The 15446-nt window shown below is 47.2% G+C and overlaps 1 long non-coding RNA gene across 1 annotated transcript; it reads right to left on the reverse strand.

The window, feature by feature from the left end:
* Positions 1 to 8677: 8677 nt before the first annotated feature.
* Positions 8678 to 13495, reverse strand: LOC147650205 (uncharacterized). Its single transcript, XR_015276935.1, has 2 exons — positions 11203 to 13495; positions 8678 to 11066 (listed from the first exon to the last, which is right to left on the reverse strand). It is a non-coding gene; the product is annotated as an uncharacterized LOC147650205 (long non-coding RNA).
* Positions 13496 to 15446: the final 1951 nt, after the last annotated feature.

The raw sequence follows: 15446 nt of genomic DNA on the forward strand, positions 1-15446 counted from the left end.
TTTAATACTTTATATTTTATATTTCATATTCGATATTCAATATTTCATATTTCATCTATTATATTTAATGTTTTATATTTTGTATTTGGTATTTAATATTTCATATTATATATTTCATACTTCATATTTCATATGCTATACTTCATATTTTATATTTTATATTTAATGTTTCATCTTTCATCTTTTATATTTTATATATTTTCTATTTCATACTTCACATTTCGTATTTTGTATTTCATATTTCATATTTCATATTCTATCTTTTATATTTCATATTTCATATTCTATCTTTTATATTTCATGTTTCATCTTTCATGTTTTATATTTATATTATTTTATATATTATTGCTTTGCTCCACAGCCATGGCACCATGGGGGTGATGCCTTAGGATTTTATATTTTATATTTGATAACTGATAATTTATATTCTTTTATATTTTATATTTTCCATCTATTTGTAACCCTGCAGTTCTCAGTGTATAACTCTAAACTCCACACACACTGGGAGCTGCTGCTTTCCCAGTTTGGGCAGACACAACAATTCCTCTCCAGGCCTGGCAATCAAGGACACCTCACTGACTCAGGCCTGAGAGATGGAAACAAAAGTGAGTCAGGGGCAGCAAACTTGGGGTAAATGACTTCATTACCTGAAGCTGGAATTGGAATATTAACCCCCAATATGCAAATGAACCAAACTTATAAAAGTGTGAAACCCCCGTGACCCCTGGTCCATTTTGGGTGCAGCCCCTGGGGGGTTTCATCTGCCCTGGATGTACCTGAATGCCCTTCAATAAATAGAACTGCTTTTTATTCTCTTCATTTTGCCCAGCCTCTGTTTTTGGGTAGCCAAAAAGGCATCATGGGTGCAGAGCACCTCAGAGCAGCTCCCAGCTCCTCCTGGGTGAGGACATTTGAGTTCCCTGAGTTTTCCTGCCTGTCCAATGGACAGGGAATTTCAATGTTTCCAGTCCTCCTTGTGCACACACAGCTCCAAAACCCTGCCCCTTTCCCTGGGAAATGACAGGAGCCATATGGCCCCGTCCCTCTGCGGTGACAGATGGGCACAGGAGGGAGCAGGGACTGGGGTGTGTGCCTTGGGACACTCCCTGTGCCCAGAAACACTGAACTGATGGGGCTCACACTGCAGCTGCCTTAGGACAGGACCCTGGAAACGTGTCCCAGCTCAGGGGAAGGAAATCTCTGTCTGTTTTCTGCATCTTTGAGGAAAACTGCTGGGGATGGACTTCCCTGGTCCATCATTCCTCTTTTCAAAGCTGAGCTGCCTTGGGATACTCCTTCACAGAGAGTTTCCCTTATCTCAGTTCTGTGTCAGGAAGGATTCTCCAAAGGCTCCTTAGGCTCTTGTTTCTCCTGTTTATTAACACATAATAATGGCAGGTCTTCCCCAGACTTTCTGCTCAGGTTCAACCCACCATCACCTGCCTCAAAAGGCACAAAATGGCCTTGAAATACACAGCTCTTTTATCTTTATACTTATCCTTACCTAATTAACAATAGACATGTTAATTATTTTTCTTACTGACCCAATGACCCATCACCTCTGTGCTGCACTGTGGCATTCTCTATCCAATCACCTACTGCTACCCAAAAACCTCTAGAAGAAGAAGATGAAGTAGAAACGTCAAGAGACAACACCCTAACTCCTCCATCTTGTCTTCTGTTCTCTAAACTAGTTTAAGCTTAAACTAACTTTTTCACCCAGTGACTTAAGAAAACTGACTAATTTACACACTTACATTTATTCTATTTAATTTTACCTGTTGTTTTCATGGTGTTATATGAAATGCAGTGTTTTCGTGGTTGTCAGAGCCAGGTATCAAAGGTAAGGATTCATAGTTATATACATCCACACAGACACACATCACAGAATCCTGGAATGTCCTGGGCTGGGAGAGACCCCCAGGATCCCCCAGCCCAGCCCTGGCCCTGCCCAGACCCCCCAACAACCCCACCCTGGGCATCCCTGGCAGCGCTGTCCAAACGCTCCTGGAGCTCTGGCAGCCTCGGGGCCGTGCCCATTCCCTGGGGAGCCTGGGCAGTGCCAGCACCTCTGGGGAAGAACCTTGCCCTGACATCCAGCCCCAAATAATAAATTCCAAAATAATAATATTTAACCCTGTAAACAAACAAACAAACAAATAAATATGATAAAATTATAAAATGTCAAAATATAGAAATGTAAAACTAGTAAATAGAAACATAGAAAAATACAAAAATACAAACCCACACACCTGTGCCCACCCCGCGTCCATATTTTTATTTCTCCCACCACTCAGAAATTACCATCAGCCTCTTCACAGCACATTTTTATCCCTTTAGGATCCCTCCAGCTCCCAAAAAGCGCAGTTGGAGCTGCCCCTGAGGTGTCCTGGTGTGCTGCAGGAGGAGATGCAGAGCTGGACTGATGTGTGCACTGTCCCCTTGAACCTCAGCTGCAGCCACAGCTCCTGTTCCTGCCCCCTCTCCCATTAATTCCAGCTGCTCGTGGCCCCAAGGCCAAGCACAGAGCCCTCAATTTATGCCAGGCTGTTAAAATTTTTAAACCTCTGTAAATGACGAGCAGTTTATCAATGGAACTGCTTTTGTCAGCCTTGGCTGGGGAGGGCAAGGAAATATTGGCAATTTTCCAATCGCCATTCATTTTATGTCACTTTTCTTCCCATTTAAAGCAGGAGTCAGGTAGAAACAATATCCATTATTAATAGATAAATGTTTTATTAATGATATAAAGACCACAAAGATTTGTAACTTTAATAATAGTTTCTTGTTTTAAAATTCTGTGGCGTTATTATTTATTGAGCAGTTGGGGCTGTTTTCTTGCAGGGCTACAGTTAGGCAGAACCATGGGAAAATAGATAACTTGGAGTTATCAGGGGAGAAATATTCCAGCTGACTTAAGTGGTTCATGGCAGGACTTCTTTTTTTTCATCATTTTTAAAATAAATTTGTCACATGCTGTTTACAATAAGGCCTATAAAATCTCAAAGGAAAGTCATTTTTCCTGAACTTCACTTTTGGTGCTGCCCATGCTGGAGCATCCTCAAAGCCCTGCTCTCATATTCTGCAAATTATTATTTCTGTGTTAAACCACTTTGATTTTAGCCTTTGCTGTGCCAGAGCAGAGTGAGAACTGCATTTCCTTCTCCCTGCAGGGGGATCTGTGGCTCTCAGGTGACTGAGGGAATTTAGAGGGGAAAAGGAACATAATTTTTGAGCTTTATTTTGTCCTCCCTCCTTGGATTTCACTTTTTTTCCCCCCCATCTTCTTCTTCTCTTAGTAGATATTTCAAGAGCTGGGTGGATTTCCTAAAAGTTAGGTCTGGTAGTTCAGAAAATACAAAATATGAAACCAAGTCATTTGAATGATATGATATTTTATTTTAGTCCTAATTTCAGAATTAAAAAAATAATGCTAATGTTTGAGATAACTAAAACAGCAGAAGGGTTTTGCAAATAAATTAATTGAAGGGAAAATTATTATTATGATTATTATTATGATTATTATTATTACTATTACTATTATTATTAATATATAATGTTTTAGATAATATAACATAATAATATTATAATATTATAACATAATAATATAATAATGTTATATTATCATTAATTATTATAAATATAAATATAAATATAAATATAAATATAAATATAAATATAAATATAAATATAAATATAAATATAAATATAAATATAAATATAAATATAAATATTATGAATAAGAATAAGAATAAGAATAAGAATAAGAATAAGAATAAGAATAAGAATAAGAAGCCATGCTCAGCTGTAGTTGGCAAGAAATAATTTTGCTACAAAAATCTAAAAACTTGCACTTTCCATCTCCACTGGAAATTGTGAAGCTTTTTCAAAAAGCAAAGTTTCTGTTTTTTAGAAAGAAACTTTCTGCCTTTATCCAAATTCTTTTAAGCCTGGACAAAATCAAAGTATCAACCTGCAGTAGTCAGGGTTCAACTGGTGACCAAACACAATCAAAGACCCAAAACTTAAAAGATTTAAACTCTTTAGCTCTCTTCAGCCCAGAAAACTGAATAAGAAATCCCTAAATCCCACATTAAAGCTCTTAGCAAAAAAACACTTGGCAATTTCAGGCTATTCCTCTCTCCTTGTTCATTTTGGATGTGAAATATTCCTGCTGAGGTGAGCAGCTTTCAGAGAGAATATTGTGTCTGCTGGGATCTGTATGTTCCAGACACACATTTCTGAATCTGGAGAGGAGCTACATTCAAAACTCAGATCACTGAGAATTTATTGTTGAAACAATAGATAGTTTCACTTGCCCCTTCCTTGTAGAAATCAGATCAGATCCACCTGAAGGTTTTCCATTAATTCTTTTCCACAGAGGAAATATCAGTTACCGAAGCCAAAACTCTTCAGGGGAGAGGGACATGGTCAATGAGGTTCTAATTCCACAATATAAAGTGAAATTAGAAAAAGATTGCATTTCAATATTTTCTAAGCAAAAAACTCTGCTTTTTCTATATGAACATGAATTTTAAAAAGCCTCAGTTACGAGAACTATTTAAAGCCAGCTATTAAACCATTTACTAACCACTAACCACTTATTTAACTGCCTATTTCACCACTTAACCATCTGCTTAAAAACATTTCAACAGGCCCAAGTGAAGAGGTCTTGGTCAAGCTTCAAACTGCAGGAAAGTTGGTGACTTGGGGAGTTATTTGTGAGTCATAGAGGGCAAATTGCTGGTTTGGAAACTACAGAAAATCCCCCAGGATTACATGGCCCAGACAGCTCTGAGAGTTATTGTAAGGAACTTCAGATCTTCCAAAAATCAGAGTTTGGATGTTTCCTGTCCCACATTTCACTCTAACAAATAGAATCAATGGATGGCAGGGACGTGCCCCAGCCCTGCCAGATGGAATCCTCTGGATCTCTGGCAGTGTCCAAGGCCAGGCTGGGCAGGGCTTGGAGCAGCCTGGGACAGTGGAAGGTGTCCCTGCCATGGCAGGGGTGGGATGAGATGGGCTTTGAGGTCCCTTTCTACCCAAACCATTCCATGATTCCATGACAGGACCAGTCATGGTTCTTTTTCCAGCCACAGCCATTCCCTGGCTCTGGACACTCATTACACAGAATTCAGCCTGCCAGGAAATGAGCTGAGATGCACCAGACTGGGTTTTCACCTTGCATATGGCCAAACACCAACTAAAAAAATTCCTACCCTGAAAAATCGTCCTTGGACAGTGCCTGCAGTTGTGAACAGAGGCTCTGGCATTTTTGGGCACAGCTGGAGTACAGCACTAAAGGCTGATGGTGGCATCCCCCACTTGTTCATGCACTAAATGTGGAACTGGGTGTCCTGGGAAAGCTTCAAAGCTCCTCCTTGACACCAAATTTTGGGTGATCTTGAACCTATTTTGCTGAGCCAGAAGACAAATTGTGTTTCTGTGAAATGCAGCCTTGCAGGAGCACCTTCCCTGACACCACCTGGCCTGCAGCAGGGAGCTGTGGAGTGACACCACCTGCAGGGACTTCTCCCTGCCCAGCCTGGGCCTTCCTGCTCTGCTCCCTGGAGCAGCAACAGCAGCAGCATCTCTGTGGGGCCAGGAAGGAAACTGGGATTGTACTCCAAGCATGTCCTTGGAAAACAGCACTTGATAGCAGAGCTAGAGGGGAGAGGAATACACCCTACCCTGGCAAGGAGAAGGAGAAGGAGAAGGAGAAGGAGAAGGAGAAGGAGAAGGAGAAGGAGAAGGAGAAGGAGAAGGAGAAGGAGAAGGAGAAGGAGAAGGAGAAGGAGAAGGAGAAGGAGAAGGAGAAGGAGAAGGAGAAGGAGAAGGAGAAGGAGAAGGAGAAGGAGAAGGAGAAGGAGAAGGAGAAGGAGAAGGAGCTGCCTGCTCTGCCTGGCATGAGAACAGGATTTGATCAGCTGATAATGTCAGGAAACTTGATGCATTTATAAAATTCTAGAGAAGAAATGCTTGAGAATTTAAAGCAGTCAACAGGTGAACACAGAACAACAGCAGAATGGGGGGGTTCTCTGAGTTTTCACTGGTGGCCCTGTGACTCCAGACCACATTAAAAACAAATGAACCAAGGAGAGACCAGGCTGATGCTTTGAGGGAAAAGAGCTGTACTGAGACCAGTAATAATAATGATGTTACTTCTGCCTCTTGTCTCCTGCAAGGAATAGCTGCATTTTTCTATAACCATTTCTAAAATGTCAATCTAAGCAAAAATCTTGTTATTTAGACTTTCCATTTGGGATTGACCCAATACTGAGGATTTCTGTTCACCACCACCACTACCAGTAAATTTTGAACATGCCACTGCTAAGTTCAGCCATGCTATCAAGTGTTGGTCCAAGAAGGAATGCCTTGGGCAAGGAGATGCAGGAGCCCACACCAGTCAGGGATTTCACTCTGAGGTTCCCTGCACTGGGAAAGCTGGTCAGGGAAACCTTGGAGGTAAAAAGCACTGAGGTGTGCTGAAGATGCTGCAGGTTTCTGCACTGTGTTCATAACCACAGTGAGTTGTCTTATCATCTAAATAGAGCTTTGCTGGTAGAAGGATTTAACTCCACTGACAATGAAGGAGCCTTTCAAAACCTCAGGAGATGCTCCCAGCAATCCCAGTAAAGTTCAGGCACTGGGAGACCTCAAACAAGTATTTCCTGCACCAAGCCAGCAAGTGAAAGCAGGCAGCAGGAAACAAAGGTGAGGTTGGGGAAGAGTTTCTGGGGAAGCAGGGTGGGGGCTGCTGAGAAGAGCAGTGAGGCTGCAGCAGGTGAAATCCCCCCAGGCCAGCCCTGCTGGTCACTGGGGTCTGTCACAGGGTGGGGGTCACTCAGCCCTGCAAATGCTGAACTTTTCCTGCCCAAGCAAGCCCCCAGTACAAGAAAAATCCTACTTTTCCACATGGTCTGTAGAGGAAAGATGGAGAAACAAACAAACAAAGGAAGAATGGAGCAGGTAAAACTTGCTTAGGTGTCTTGAAGCAGAAGGAATGAGAGCCAGGGGTGAAAACAGGATGGTGCCAGGTCAGTGCTGGCTGTGTGATTGATCCCTCCCTCCTTGCACCCACAGCTGCTGTGAGAGGGAAGGATGCTCCAGTTCCCATTGCTGCCACCCCCACATGTCCTCAGGGAAAGCTGTCCCTCCTCAGCAGCCCCAGGGCAAAGCCCTTGCTGGGGCAGGGGGATGAAGAGCTGCCAGGTCAGGACTCTGGGTCTCAAGAAGGAAACTCCACCAAAACAAACCACACACACATTAACATCTCACCCTTGCCTGAGGAATCCAGCAGCCTGAAAACCAGGGGAGCAAAGGGTGGCAGGAGAACACTCCAACACTTTTGGGCTGTCTGGGGTCCTGGCATTGTCCCCTGCAGGGACACCTCTCTCAGGTTTGTCCCTTGCTGTGCTTGCTTCCAAAGCTGGATAACACGGGAGATGTTGTCCTACAGGACACAGGAGAACTCCAGGGTAACCCCTCAGGTTTCCAGCTGCTGACATGGTTAAGAGTGTCAGGAAAATTAATCCACAAACACCAGAGGTTTATGTCTAAAAAGGAGACAGAGGAGTCCTTTTACTTTATTTGAATAAAGGGACAGGCCATGGGGCATTCCCCTGGGGTCTCTCAAATTTTTGGAGGGCACAGCCTCCTTTTTATCCCAATTTTCCAGCCACATTTCCCTCTCTCTTTCCCCATTGGCTGAGGTACTTGAAAGGCACAGACTTCCTGGAACACCTGATACCCAAGATTCCTCTCAAATGTATAACCCTCCCTTCAAATTTTAAATTCTTATTGAATTTATGGTGTTTCCCCATCGTTTCTTTCATCTTTCAATATCCAGTTTCATTTATCAGCAAACCTACAGTTTGTTTATAAAGGCAAATATCTTTTTTTTTCCATTCATCAATCAGTGGAATCCTTCCCATTGTTTCTTTTATCTCTCAGTGGTAGTTTTCTCTACCAGCAGACCCACAGCTTGTTTGTAAAGACAAATCCCTCATTCCTCTCAAGAGTCTTCCAGGTTCTGCAAGTTTATGGCACTGGTAGTGCTGGAAATGACATAACATCCCTAACTAACTTCTAATTAGTTGTTTTAATTAATTGTAAGAATTGCTCACTTTTAGCCAGCACTATTTAAATTTTTTTCACAGACTCTTATTGATCATTAAATCATCAGAAACTTAAAGGTGTTAAAACTAACCCTGACAAGCTTCAATAAACAAAGCCAAAGGGATCTGAAGATTGGGAGTCTGGAACCTTAAATTTATGGCACTTCAAAGAAGTTGGAGTAAGCAGAAGATACTGAGGAGATTCAGGCTTGAAAAGCTGGAGACTCCCTGTGTGAGAAAAAGATAACAAAAGGACCACAGAACGTGGACCAGATTAGCATAAAGAGCGAGAATCACAGACCAACAGAGAATAGAATGCTAATTAATGAAGAGGATTATGTAATTCAGAACCATTGTACGTGAAGTTCTTTCTTTGCTAAAGATGTATAAATAAGTGAAATGTTTTGTATTGATGTGGAGGCTGGAACTTTGTCAGCCACACACAAAAACCTTGGTCAAGAATAATGGAATGCCTGACTCTGTAACACTAAAAAGAGTTAGAGGAGTCTGATTTATCCCCATGATTTTGGTGACAGCAGCACATCAGAAATTTCCTCTTGTGGAATTTTATTGGCAGACTGTTTGCATCTTGGAGTTACAAGAATTTACATCCTCTCATCCTGGCACCTCCTTTTATTCCCTTTTCTGCTGATATCAGCAGGGTGGAATTCCAGCTGGCAACACCCATGGAAGACGAAGCAGGAAATCAGTATTTCAAGCTGAAACTTTGGGAAAAATCTGGTCCATCCTTTAGGCACCCTCTTGGTGGTCATCAGATCCACTTCAGCCCAAAGCAGAGCTGCTTAGAGCCAAATCTTCCCCCTTTCTGGATCTACAGGCCACCAGGGACAAGGAAGGAGGCGAGGTTCTGCTGGGAGTGAGGATGAGACAGTGACACTTCATCCCCAGCAGCAGGGCTGCAGTGACTGGCACAGCCCCCGTGGGGCAGGGGACATAAACCCCCATTGTAAGGGCACCAACAGCATTTGTTGTGCTGAGCAAGAGCTGTAAAGGGTTTTACTGCCTCTTGTAGGGGAAGTGCCTCGCACCTGACAGTGATGGAGTCCTAAGCTGAAGTTATTTATCCACAGGGATAGATCAGGCCTTGTTTTAGTGAAGAGCTGGGGCTGGTCTCAGAGCACAAAGGCTCTGAGTGCTCCCAGGGCTCCTCTCATGTCACCCTAATCCCCCAGCACAAGGAGGGCAGCACAGTGCAGGAGGTGCTGGTGCTCATGGGGCTGCACATCTGGAAGGGACGAGGGCTGGAGAACAGCAGCTCACATCACACAGCAGCTTGAACTTCTCTTTGTTCACAGCTAATGCAAACACCCAGGAGCCCTGCCCTGGCCAAGAACAGCTTCCCTCTGCACACAGAGCTCGGGAATCACAGTCTCACACTGCTTTGGGGTGGATTAAAGACCATTGTGTTCCAGCCCCTGGCCATGGGCAGGGAAGAGGAGTCTGGCTGGTCCCACCATGCCTGCTCAATCCAGGCAAGCCAGGCTGGTCCCATCGAGGCTGGTCAGTCCCAAGGAGCCAGGATGGTCCCACCAAGCCTTGCTCAGTCCAGATGGGGCAGGTTGGTCCCACACAAATCCCTCTGCTCTTCAGACAAGGCTGCTTTAGGAAGGAGATGAGGAATTAGATAACAGTCTCAAGCTGCTTTTACCCCAGTTACTCATTGCACACCTTCAGTGCAGGCCAGAGCGGGATCAGGCCCAGAGGAGCTCTGCCCTCCTCCCTCCCTTCCCCGTTTTGGGGCTGACACCAAACTTGCTGAAAGGCATGTGGAAAAAGCTGAAGTGCTGAGTTGCAGCTTGAAAAACGACAGAGAGTGATTATTGCTGTCCAGGAGACAAGGATTAATACATCAGCCCAACGTGGAACTCGTATTTCGGGCAGAGTATTTTTATACAGGCAAAAATCTACATAATTTTCCTCAGCTGTTTGATTCACGGGAGAGCAGCGCTGAAGACACAAGGAGGGGGGGGGGGAAAAAAAGGAAAATAAAGGCTCGGAGCACACTTTATCAGTTCTTGTATTAATGTACAGCAAGGTACCAGTGGCAGGAAGAAGCTGATTCTCAGGGCACTTTAACAAAAAGCATCAAGCTGAGATAGGGGATCTATTGCTAATTTTGCCTTCTCCAAACTGCCTCTCCTGAGACTGTCAGGGAGGGGAGGGAGCCAGGCCAGCACTTTGCCTAAAGGAACAGGGGAGGAAAGGTCTGTTAAGGGCTGGCTGCTGTGCTCTCCTCAGGCAGAGTGAGGGTGATGGATGGGGAGGCTGCTCAGCGTCAGGCAGGGTGCAAAAGGGCCTCAGTAACATCTATTAAAGCCATCCATTTCCCCAGGCTCATCTGGCACTCACTCTTTGTCACCACACTTGTTACCTTTCCCTGATGGGAAATGCTGGGGAACTTCAAGGTATTTGAACAGTCAGAGACAACAAATCCCCGCGAAGAAGAAAGTGTAAAACAGCAGGAGAAACATGTTGGCTTCATCCTGAGCGAGCATTAAATACACTTCCCATTTGTCTGAGGAGACAGTTAATGGGAAAAAGGGCTCTTTAATTGAACAGCCCGAGAGTCTCACGCAGCTGCAGGTAACAAACGCTCAGGAAAAAGCCATTTTTCCAGGCAGGGATCCTGGCCTGGATGAGGCAGGAGGGAGGGTTTTTTCCACAGCAGCAGCAGCAGCAGCAGGGCCGTGGCTGCCAAGGACAATGGCACACGAGGCCTTTCCCAGCGCGGCGCTGCCACGGCAGCAGAGAGGCCTCAGCCGGCCTAAGAGCAACACACACGGCTTCGGTTCTGCTGTGGCGGCAGCCAGCTCCGGCCTGGGGCTGCCAGCGGGGCTGTGCCATCCTCTGGGGCACCGGGGACACTGTGTGCTCCTCCCTGAGGGGCTCACTGCCAGCTGCACACACCAGGGCACTGCTGGGGCACTGCCACCGCTCTGGGGACACTGACACCGCTCTGGGGACACTGCTGGGGCACTGCCACTGCTCTGGGGACACTGCTCTGGGACACTGCCACCGCTCTGGGGACACTGCTGGGGCACTGCCACCGCTCTGGGGACACTGCCACCGCTCTGGGGACACTGCCACTGCTCTGGGGACGCTGCTGGGGCATTGTCACTGCTCTGGGGACACTGTCACTGCTCTGGGGACACTGCTGGGGCACTGCCACCGCTCTGGGGACACTGACACCGCTCTGGGGACACTGCTGGGGCACTGCCACCGCTCTGGGGACACTGCTGGGGCACTGCCACCGCTCTGGGGACACTGCCACTGCTCTGGGGACACTGCTGGGGCATTGTCACTGCTCTGGGGACACTGTCACTGCTCTGGGGACACTGCTGGGGCACTGCCACCGCTCTGGGGACACTGCCACTGCTCTGGGGACACTGCTGGGGCACTGCCACCGCTCCGAGGACACTGCCACTGCTCTGGGGACACTGCTCTGGGACACTGCCACCGCTCTGGGGACACTGCTGGGGCACTGCCACCGCTCTGGGGACACTGCCACTGCTCTGGGGACACTGCTGGGGCATTGTCACTGCTCTGGGGACACTGACACTGCTCTGGGGCACTGCCACTGCTCTGGGGACACTGCTGGGGCATTGTCACTGCTCTGGGGACACTGCTGGGGCACTGCCAGCGCTCTGGGGACACTGTCACTGCTCTGGGGACACTGCCACCTCTTTGGGGACACTGGCACCACTCTGGGGCACTGACACTGCTCTGGGGACACTGTCACCGCTCTGGGGACACTCCTGGGGCACTGCCACCGCTCTGGGGACACTGCTGGGGCACTGTCACCGCTCTGGGGACACTGCCACCACTCTGGGGACACTGCTGGGGCACTGCCACTGCTCTGGGACACCACTGCACCTTCTTGCCACACCAGGCAAGAGGCCCCTCACTGGATTTCGTGGTCCCTCTGACACAGAGCTCAGGATTGCAGGGCACCTCCGTGGCCCCTCTGTGCTGGCAGCTGGGCTGGGCCCTCCGGGGACAACACTGGGAATCCCAGAATCCCAGCGTGGGTTGGGTTGGAAGGACCTTAAAGCCCATCCAGTGCCACCCCTGCCATGGGTAGGGACACCTTCCACTGTCCCAGGCTGCTCCAAGCCCCATCCAGCCTGGCCTTGGACACTGCCAGGGATCCAGGGGCAGCCCCAGCTGCTCTGGGCGCCCTGTGCCAGGGCCTCATCACCCTCACAGTACAGAACTTCCATCCAATATCCCATCTAACCCCACTCCCTTCCAGTTTCAAGCCATTCCTCCTTGTCCTGTCTCTCCAGGCCCTTGTGAATAATTCCTCTCCATCTTTCTTGTCAGCTCTCCTCAGGTATTTCCCACCAGCCTCCAAGGTACAAGGTACCAATAACAGGTGCCAGGCAGAGTAGCCCAAAAATTACTCAAAACCAGTTAAAAAGCCTTATAAAATGAACTTTCCTTGACACAGGATGCCTGTTGCACATGTCCATCTGCAGGACATCAACCTTTCCATCTCCCCTCAAATCTTCCCTCCTCGTGCATGATCATTCAAACTCACCCTCCTGCAGCACAGCCCCTTCCTGGTCTAAACAGTGTCTGAGAGCCTGGCACTGAGCTGAACATTATTTCTCTTTACTTACTTAAAGTCTTGTCCAGCCACAGAATTCAGCAGCCTCTGGTCTCTCCAGGGTGTGCAGCAGAGGGTGGTGGGGACACAGCCAGGGCAGGCACCTGCTCTCACTGTAATCGTGCTAATTAATAACATGCTAATTAAATTAAGAAAGCCCTTTACCAGAGTATCAAGGGAAGGGCAGAGATAAGAATGTAGTAAGAGAGGGACTGAAGGACTCTCCTCTATTGTCAAGTCCTCTTCCCTGTGATTCCCATCACACCAGCTTATTAAACTCTGCCATGAAAGCAGTGGCTTTTCCCGTGCTCCCCAGGGGAGGCTGTTAAAGAATTTCCCTTATCATGTATCAAGGAATCTCCTCACTTCCAATTAAAACCTGCACTTAAGCAGTCTGGTTTTGATCTGTGGTTTAAATCACCTCTCCTCCATGGCATTTATCTGCCTCCTGAACAGCAGCCTCTCCTCTTCTCCACAAGAATTTATGGCTAAACAGGCTGCACGAGCACCCCTTCTTTCTCCCCATATCCTCGTTTCTCTTCTCCTGTAAACCTAGCTCCCCTCAGTCCGTGCAGAATCCAGCAGTGACAGGTTCTTTTCCAGGTGGTGAGGACAGGAGGCAGTGATGGGACAGCCAGGGGGGTTCATCCTGCCCAGGATGCCTGAAGGAGCTGGGGTCAGCAGGCTTCAAACAGCCTCTCCAGGTCCTTTGTCTTAAAGGTGAGGTTTTTTGGAGCTCTCTGCAGCTGCCTGTGGACAGGAGGCAGGAGACAGCATCACACCTGAGTGCCAAAATGACATTGTGGTCATGCTGACAGGATTTAGGAGCCTTCTCCTCATCAAGTCCTGCCTCAGCTCCTCCATGCAGCCTTCCAGGGGCAGTATCTCCTAGTGGTGGTGACACAGGCCTTTTGTCCATCTCTTCTATTTTTTTTCTTCCTTTTTTCCACTTCTTCCTCTCCCTTTGGTTTACTTGGAACCTGGGCACATCCTCAGCTGCCCCCATCCAGCAGCAGGAAGGCAGCTGAAGGTTTCTCTCTCACCTCAGGGGTCTGCATCACTGATTCCCAGAGCAGCAGCACAAACAGGAACCCTCATCAACGCCAGGACACTCTCACTGTGTGTTAATTAAGTGCATTTAATTACCAAAAGGGCAGGCAAATGCAGCAGGATGAGTCCTGAAAGGTCACACCCAGGGAGCTCCCTTCCTGGCCTGCCTGGCCCTGTTCTCTGTGTTACCCCAACAAGTGCTGAACCCACAGAGGTCCCACGGCTGTCCCAGCTGGGGCCAGCGCTGCCCCACTGCCAGCAGGACCAGCAGATCTCGTGGGAAAACCCTGAGCTGGCAGACTGGGTGCATGGATGTGCTCAGAGGAGCCCTGATTCCTCACAGACTTTTGATCAAATACCTTCAGGGTTCTTGATATTGCTTTCTTATCCCAGAACTGAACTGGAAAATCAATTCCAGCATGGACAATGAATGACCAAGGACCAGGCCTTCCATGCATCCAAGGAGAAGGCTCAAGCTGCTTGCCTGGAATGAGTGGAATCTTTGGTACAGAAGTAGAAAAAGAAGCCATTGCCATGAGGAAAGAGAAACTGGTGCTTTAATCCCTGCTGTGATCCCACTCTGGCTGACCCAGAGCAGTCAGGTTTACCCGTGGGGTGTGAGGAGTTTTCTGGGAGTTCATGGAACTCCAGGCAGGGCCAGCCTGGGGAAGGGCTGGGGCTGTGAGGGACATGCCCACAGCCCAGCTGGCCACATCTGTGTAAGGACAGGCAGATGTGCTCACAAAATGTGCTCTGTCATGTCCTGCCTCAAGGACTGCCGGCTCTCAATTCCCATCAAAGGCAGAAAAATGACAGAGCACTTGGCATGGGGATTCAATAAGTCTGTTCTGCTTCCTTAAAATAAGGCTGGGCATTGTTCTCACTAACAGAGGAAGAACAATTAGCCTTAGAGAGCATTACCAGTGCACTGTAATAGGGATTTGTTGGGCAAATCGCCTTAGGAGGCTCCAGTGAAGTGAGACTGAGTTTTCCAAGGAATTTGCAATGCTAATTCTGGCAGTGCCAGGTCTCCAGTGATGCTGCATGGCAAGGAGGGCTGTGGGTGCCATGTAAACCAGAGCAGGGAGAGTTATTAAATATGATATCAGCCACACAGCAAATGAGTCATTTACAAATGTGAGGTAAAAGGCTGAGGAAATGAAGAAAAGGGTTTCTCAAAGGGTGAGCTGCTCTCCTGGGCACACAGCCCTGACCTCTCTGACTTATCTTGTTTCTGCTCAGTCAGAGGAGCTGTGAGTTTGATAATAAGCTGACAGGATTTGCCTGTTAGAAGATGTGATATTAATAAGAAGGAATATTAAATGTGTGTCGTGTTGCTTTTGCTGTTGAGGGAATAAAATCCTTCCCAAAGAACCATTCTGTGCATGTTTGGAAGGATGGACCTCGTTAAGGAACAGGTATTTAAATATCTCATCTTTACTCACCCTCCACCCCTGCCCAGCCATGGAGCCAACAACTCCAGAATTCACTGCTTTCAGTGTTTAGTGATTTATGTGCAGCCTGCCACAGCTGTATCCACACCATGCACTTCCCAACAAACCCCAGCAGTGGGGATGGAGCCAGAGGTCAGGGAAGGAGTTCTTTGGGGAAGCTCCATAGTGCTGCTCGTGGTGAGCAGAATTTGG

The sequence above is a fragment of the Cyanistes caeruleus genome, chromosome 16 (assembly GCF_971803275.1).
Source record: "Cyanistes caeruleus chromosome 16, bCyaCae1.hap1.1, whole genome shotgun sequence".
Taxonomy (NCBI): domain Eukaryota; kingdom Metazoa; phylum Chordata; class Aves; order Passeriformes; family Paridae; genus Cyanistes; species Cyanistes caeruleus.